This window comes from Tinamus guttatus, unplaced genomic scaffold (genome assembly GCF_059628265.1).
Source record: "Tinamus guttatus ecotype Peru unplaced genomic scaffold, ASM5962826v1 Tinamus_guttatus_pri_ptg000083l, whole genome shotgun sequence".
Taxonomy (NCBI): domain Eukaryota; kingdom Metazoa; phylum Chordata; class Aves; order Tinamiformes; family Tinamidae; genus Tinamus; species Tinamus guttatus.
This window is the reverse complement of record NW_028288617.1, coordinates 484,153-491,585: the sequence shown is the minus strand read 5'-3', so window position 1 is coordinate 491,585 and position 7,433 is coordinate 484,153.

Here is a 7,433-nt window from a genome sequence, read left to right as displayed (position 1 = left end):
CCCTTCAAGGTAGTAATTTCCAGAGGATGAGCAAGACAAACATCTGGGACAAACATGTTTTAAATCATGGCAAATAAATCTGTTAGAGCTTGCCCTCAGGAGTACTAAATCACCAGTGCCATTTCTAGAAATAACTGGGATTGCTTTTGAAAGCTGCTATAAAACATGTGAGCAGGCACATAGTGAAGAGGTTCTCCCTTGAAGAAATTCTTAATCTTAATCTCATATCCCTAATTTCCTTTTCTCAAAACAATTCTATTTTCCAGAGGCCTTCCTTTACTTACAGCTATTCTGAGTTATTCTTATGGTTTTTATTTTATTTTATTAATGTATCTCCCCACTAATGTGAGCAGTAAGATCTCTCTTTTGCTGTCTGGTATCAACTCAATGTCAGGGTACTCACCTGCATAGGTTTCTTGATATATTGGAAAATAAAGCTTCATATTGTTTTCTGAACTGTCTTTAACCCCTATATACCACAATCCCTTTAAAAAAGTAAAATAAAAAAGAATCAAAACCCTGGAAATTTTTCAAATGTCATTTTTCCAAGGGTTTCTCAGGATTTTTTAGATAGTAAAATGGTCTCATGAGACAAAGTAAAAACTCTCTTGAACAACAAACTTGTCTTCCTGCATTGCTCCCAGAAGAGAGCACTTGGCACTGTGAAAAAGAAAGAAAAGGCTTTTGAAACTTTTGAAATACTCTAAGCCAAACCAAATGGATCTGAACTATTCCCTAAACTGTCTTCAGTACCAAGTAATTCACATATCTGGGGTCAGACAAATTAGATGTTCAGATCAGGCACTATCCTTGTTCTCTGTCTGGCACAATAAAAATTCTTACCTGCAACTGTAATAAGTAGCAATCTACAGCATTACTGTGCCTTCCTATGCTTCCTTTGCTGGTCTCTAGCACACTTTGGCTTTTGTTTTATGAGTCTGGAAATACTCTCAAACACTTTTAAAAATGCTGATTTACAGCAATGGTATTGTAGAAAAAAAGAGCACGGTGACAAGTATACAGGTTTTTATTGTCTCTGCTCCTATGAGGGGCAGGGAAAAGTTTGCACCCAGCTCTTATCCTCACAATGATGCTGGGAGGTGATGGGGGCGGTGAAGACCCCCGCACACCAACGTCCTCTCAGGCTGCACATACCCTCAAACCGCTCTGAGGGGACTGCCTGTCCTCTTGAGTCAGGCCTGTAACTTATCTGCAGCTAGAGACCATAAAATGACACCTCTCTTAATTGTTCTCCATTTTGAAAATGTAAATGCATCGCACCCAGATTTTATAGCCTAATGACCTCTCATGGTGATGCCTTTGGGGCAGACATCTGAAGATCTGGGGCAGCCTTCTCGCTCAGCCTACTGTTTCTGCTGCTGAAGAACTTGGTTAGAGAATCACCCTGACCAAGAGAATTATCTATGAAAATGTCTCAAGGATGAGCCTTGCAGCTGATAAGCCTGAGATACAGCTAGACAGAAAAAGAAACAAAATCCCAAACATGTGATTTCATGGTCAGTGGCAAAAAACATTCCTTCCCAAGCTGTTGCAAGCATGGAAAGCTTATGTATTTCTCATCTACTTACAAAGGGTACTCACCAGACAAGGAATTTTTCTGCAAATGAGTAATTTCAGTTCAAATATGTTAGTAAGTGTCAAATGAGGAGAGTAGCTGCAGTGCCTTGCAAGGGTGGCTGCCTGTTATGGGTGGAAGTGGAGCCCTTTGTAGGGAGGAAACACCTACTTCTAAGAAGAAACCTCTGTCAGGCTCAGAGTGAAATTCCTTGCCCACCTAAACTGACAGCCCATGGGAACTTGTTTTGGGGAGCAAGCTGGCGTATTGCTTGTCGGAATTTTTTAGAAGATTTTCACTGATGCTTTGACAAACTCTGACCCAAAATATCTGTACTTCAGTAACCATGTAACTATTCAGTAACCCTGTATTTCCTATATATACCTTTCTCTAAATCTGTAATGCACAAGCAGCAAAACAAAATTATCTATATCTCACTCACTAAGTAAGAGACAGTTTGAATATTTCAGGATGATTGGTCTTTAACAGGTGATGAAAGGCACAAAGCTTCCGGGACAAAATCGAAGTATCTTTACATCCCAGGCCACAGGCATTAGAAACTAAGCTTTTGAAACTGCTAAAAGCAATCATCTCTCTATAGGATAATGAGACACAAATAACAAAACAAGGGTGTGCCTCTCAGCCACTTACATTAAAATATTCTGGTTTACATAATGATGGAGACAGCAAGGAAAGAGAATACTAGGGGCTCTGTGTACACAGTTTTTGAGAAAGATTTTTAAACAGTAGCGATCTGTGAAGGTCCATTTGTAAAGGCGGCGTGTGCTTCTAACTTACTTTGGACTAGCTATTTAATGATTTAATAATTAAAACTGTGTTAAAATGTTGAACTTCTTAATCACTGCATATTCTGTGCTTTCACTCACAGTTGCCATAACCAGCTATCACAATACCTTTTTGTTGTTAAAACCTGAAATCTGAAGGAAATATGCCATTTCCCCACAATTAATAAACGCTGGCAGAGCATAGGGCTACCACCCTCACGGGAATAGCAACATCTGCCTCAAAGGAAACACAGGGCTATTGTCACTACATAACCATTTTTTTTCCTTGAGGCTAACAAGAAAGGGGCATTTAGTCAGCATTTAATGTAAGAGAAGTGTATCAGATTTTTTACATCCTAGATTATTTTTATTTTTTTTCCAGGATCCAAAACATTTATACAACTCCATTGTCCGAATACAAAGCACAATGGATGTTCCTCACCATCTTAGGGAAAAAAAAAAAAAAAAACAGAAGAGGTCTGAATTGACACTCATGAAGATGGCAGAGTGTGATGTAGGCATTATAAAGTGACTGAGTCAATAAGGCCTGTAGAGTCTTCATTTTTTCCCCTCCTAGGAAAAAGAAAGGAGGGAAAAAAGTACTCACAAAAACTTCTAAAACAGAATATAAGTGTTAGAACAAGTTTTTCTGGAAATCTCCCTGCCTTCCCACCCTATCTAAATCTACACTGTTACGTTGTGTTACACTCAATAGCCATCAGGTAGACCTGGCCCTGTGCAAGACCTCAAGTGCATGGAAGAGGTGGCAAATCTTCAGCCCTGCTTCCTCCCTAGACCTGGTGAACAGAACAGCTCTCTGTAAGGACAGCTATACAGGAGGCCTACATTAACCCCACATTTTTCTAAAACATATGCTATAGCTCAAAACACTGCCTCGGTTAGTGCAATTACTGGGTGAGGTTTTGTGGTTTGCATTATGGAGAGGTCAAATGAAACAACCAAGGCCTCCAGGCCTAAAAACCCTCTAAAGGGTAGATATCTTTTTGTTATTATTACTATTGTTTGTTTGTTTGTTTCTGTCTCTTTCTGTCTCCAAATCTTTTCCACTAAATCTCTAAATCTGGAGGAAAGGGTGGAAGTAGAAAGCTCTGTATATTCATTCTTCAGATTATTTCAAGGAAACACGGATTTAAATCATCTACAAAACCAGCTTTCCACACAAGGACTGTTTTGAAAATCTTCTTTTCTTCCCTGTTCTTAGTCATCTCAAAGTTTGGTATAAATTGTAAGTAAGAGTATTAAATCCCTTGTTAAGATAAATATGAAATTTATTCTATTTTTTTTTCATAGTTGGAAACTTTTTTTTGCTTGAATGAAAGAGTTAAGTGTTTGGCATTCTGGTAACCCAAATTTGTAGAAGATAATATGATAGATTAGGTGAGTAATGACAAAAACTGTGAGATTTTTGGTCATTTACAATGGTTTCGTTCTAAAAACCATGAAGGAAGGCTGTGAATATGTGTTTAAGGCTATTTTCATTGAAAAATAAGTTGAAAAAGAAAATCTCCATGCACATGAAGCTTTATGCATTGCTAGCAAGTATACGTATTTTAGGTGCAATGGTTTGTTGAATAAAGTGTTGTTTTGGCTGACCTGTTAATGACATACTCTGCCAGTCCATCTCTTATTCTAGATGTTTTTCTCAACTGGATGTGTAAGTGATGTTTTCTTCCACAATTCCTGATGTCTTTAATTGATTTTTTTTCTTTTCCAAAGCTGGCACCCAGCTGTTTCCCTGTACTTCATGAGTTTCTATAAATGATAAAGCATATAAAAGGATTTTCAAGAGAGAGATATCAAAACGGAAGGTTTTTGTAGAATAAACTATATTTGACATGATCATATTATACATCTCTTCCATCTTTTTTTATTACAAAAAAAAACACATTGAGGAGCAATTGGCTTGTACAAAACTGATTTTAGGAAAAAAAAAGAATACAAAGACATCATGAACTGTCAGTCCAGCATATAGGCCAGACAGATTTTCAGCTGAGAGTCAGTAAAGCTGTTTGGTTTTCATTGGTATGAAAACAGTCTTGCCCTACTGCCCTTCTGGGGAAGATCACTAATATTTGCAATCCAATAAGCACTAGGGGAGGCCGTTAAATGCAAATAGGAGCCTTCCTTGTGCCTCTCACCCAGCAGGATTTGCAGAAAATGATGGACAGTGAGTGACACAGAGAGGGGACACCTCCTTTCGCAACAGTTTGCACATGGGCAGTACAGCACCAATTTCTAGCGTAAAACAAGGGAGCACTTTAAGTGGTGGCGAGGAAAAGTCTAAGTGATATGTGGAGGATGTTGACCCGGCATGAGTTTCCTGAGGGAAGACAGAGTAGAAGGATATAAGCCTCCAGCAGCAGCATCCTAAGCAGCACGTCCATGTCCTGCTTCATGAAGTAGGAGCACTCAGGTGGACAGACAGCCCTCCCTTTTGGAGGAGGGGCTGGCACTTGGAGACAGACATGCAGCATTTCAGACCCTGTAGTACAGCCACAAGTTTCAGAAGCTAACCATTCCCTGGTCCCCATCACTTTTTTTTTTTTTAAGATAGAAAAAATGGTCAAAAATCAGGGATTATAGCACATCTGCTATAAAAAAAAAAATGAGCATTGGGCAGGATTTCCTGTCAGGAACTTGAACAAACAGGCTAGGCTGGTCGAGAGACCAGAACTGGGATCTTTTAGGCAAGAATGTACCATTTGTTTTGCTACGCATGGCCAGGGACCTTTTTTACCCAAACCTTTCAAAATGGGCTGGTCTGTGTGCTTTCCCTGACACATGTTCCCGACGAGGGCAGCCCCGGCACAAGCTGCTGTGCTTGCAGATGCACTCACAAGCTGTGAGGAAACCTGTGGAGGCAAGTTGGGGACCAGAGCACTGAGGTAATGAAAGCAAGAAGAAAATGCCACAACCATGAGTTAATACAAAATACTAGGATTGTGGCAAGTTGCAAAGAAGATGTTCAGAGATGTGAAATGAATCTTTTGGTAGGATGAACATAAATAGAAATAGTGTTTCTCTTATAGTAAAGTCCATTTAACTTTTTGTCTTGATTTGGATCACAAGCAATGACGGTAGTTTGAAGCCAACGTTTGGTTAGTTTGACATCTCTGAGGCCCCAATCACCAGCATTTCTGAGTCCACACTGGTTCCCTCATAATATAAGAAAACCAAACAGCAGCCTGGCAGATTTAGAACTATAAAAGGAAATATTTTGGTTTTACATTCCACATTAGTAATCTATTTAAATCACTTCTGCTCAGACCAACAACTCTATTGCTAATGAAGTCATAGTGCAAGCTCTATTTTTAAGCTGCAAGTCGGTGTCTGTGCTCAAATTCAGTAAGTGCTGGTGGCCAGAAGAAAACCTTCCCTCCAGCCAGGATATTCTGTGCTTATTCATGAAGCACATGCTTCATGTATCCTTGCTCCATTTTACTAAGGTAGACAGTACTGGCAATTTTGGGCAAGAAAGTCATATAGATGTGGTATAACAGCAGATATTTCAGTAGAGAAAAATGTACATGTTCCCAAGAAAATTATATTTAATCTAAATAACTGTTTTCTGAATGGTCACAGAATTACAGAGAAGATGCCTCCTGTTTTGAAGAAGCGAGACCATGTGAGGTTAGTTAGCACTTCTCCCATCTGAGGAAAAAGCAGCTCTATACACATGCTGGACATGTTTTTCAAACTCATTCTGAAAAATCACCAAGGAGTTTCCATAATATCCTAGCAAATTATCTTAGTGCTAACCCTAGCCTCACACGAGAAGGGCATATTTGTTCAAAAAAAAAAAGTGAAATACCCTCTCCTGGTATTTTCTCAGTCATACTTCCATGCATTGTTAAAATACTGTTGATGAAAATGGGAATTCTTTTAGTCTGAGCCACTTTTGAAATAAGAACAAGACAGTCTACGTAAAGTTTCTGACAGATTTTCTTAGCATCAGGACTTCTGAACTTCTATTCTGAGTTTTTAAAACTATGTTCCCTCAGGATTTCTGACATGAGGAACTTCAAGAAGAATGATGTATCTGGGAGATGGCAAAGGCAGGGCAATTTTTTGACATAAAGCTAATATCAGTAGTAAATATCTTCTGATGATTCATGAGATAAACCTTTCCAAGAGGTTGAATATGCTTTGCATTTCCTTAATGAAGATACATTATTTCAATTTAAAGTCCTATGCAAGTGAAATACTGTGTTCATTGATGATTGCAGTAGGAAATCAATTCAATATCACACCTTCCAAAATAGATCCCATAAATTGTCTTAGTTCCTTGATTGTAATACAGCTCTGACAACCCACACAGCTGAGGCTCTGTCTCTCTATTTGAATAGCAGATGGTATTTTGACTGCCACTTTATAAACAGAGTAGGTGAGCTGACAGTAAAGATAAGATTGAGAGAGAGCTTTTGACATCAAATTAATATAGACATTGCTTTCTTGATAGTGTTTGATTTTCAGAAGCTCTTGAGAATTTAGAGTTCAGATTCTGAGATTCATGATATACAGTACTATGCAAGGTCATTCACGTCACTGGAAACTTTATGAGCTATAGTTCTTGCTGTCAAATAGCATTCAGTATGTGCAAACACGGGCTACTTCACAGGCTGAAAACTACATTCATTTTTGTCTGTAGAATTACAGGTCTTGGCTCATGAATTGCTAGGGGCAAAATTTATCTTACATGTGGTGAATTAATCATGAAAAGTATGGGTAATATTAGCCCTCTCTCTCTGAGAAGGTAACTGCCATGGTGAAATTAAGGGATTAACACCAAACCAGACAGGCTGATGCTGCTGGAGCAGAGACAGGAATTCAAAGGTGTCTGGAATCCATCCGGAATTCAGACTCTAACATGCCCATTCCTCCTGACTTAAGGTATACTGGCCATGAAATTGCCAGAAAACATCTACAAACTAGCATGAATGGCTGGCTTATCATAAAACCACTAGGTCTCATAGGCCGAGAGTGTCGCTGCCTTTCAAGCCCTTAAAGTAGAGCTAAGTGGTGGAAGGCTCCCCTTTTACCTCTACATCCTA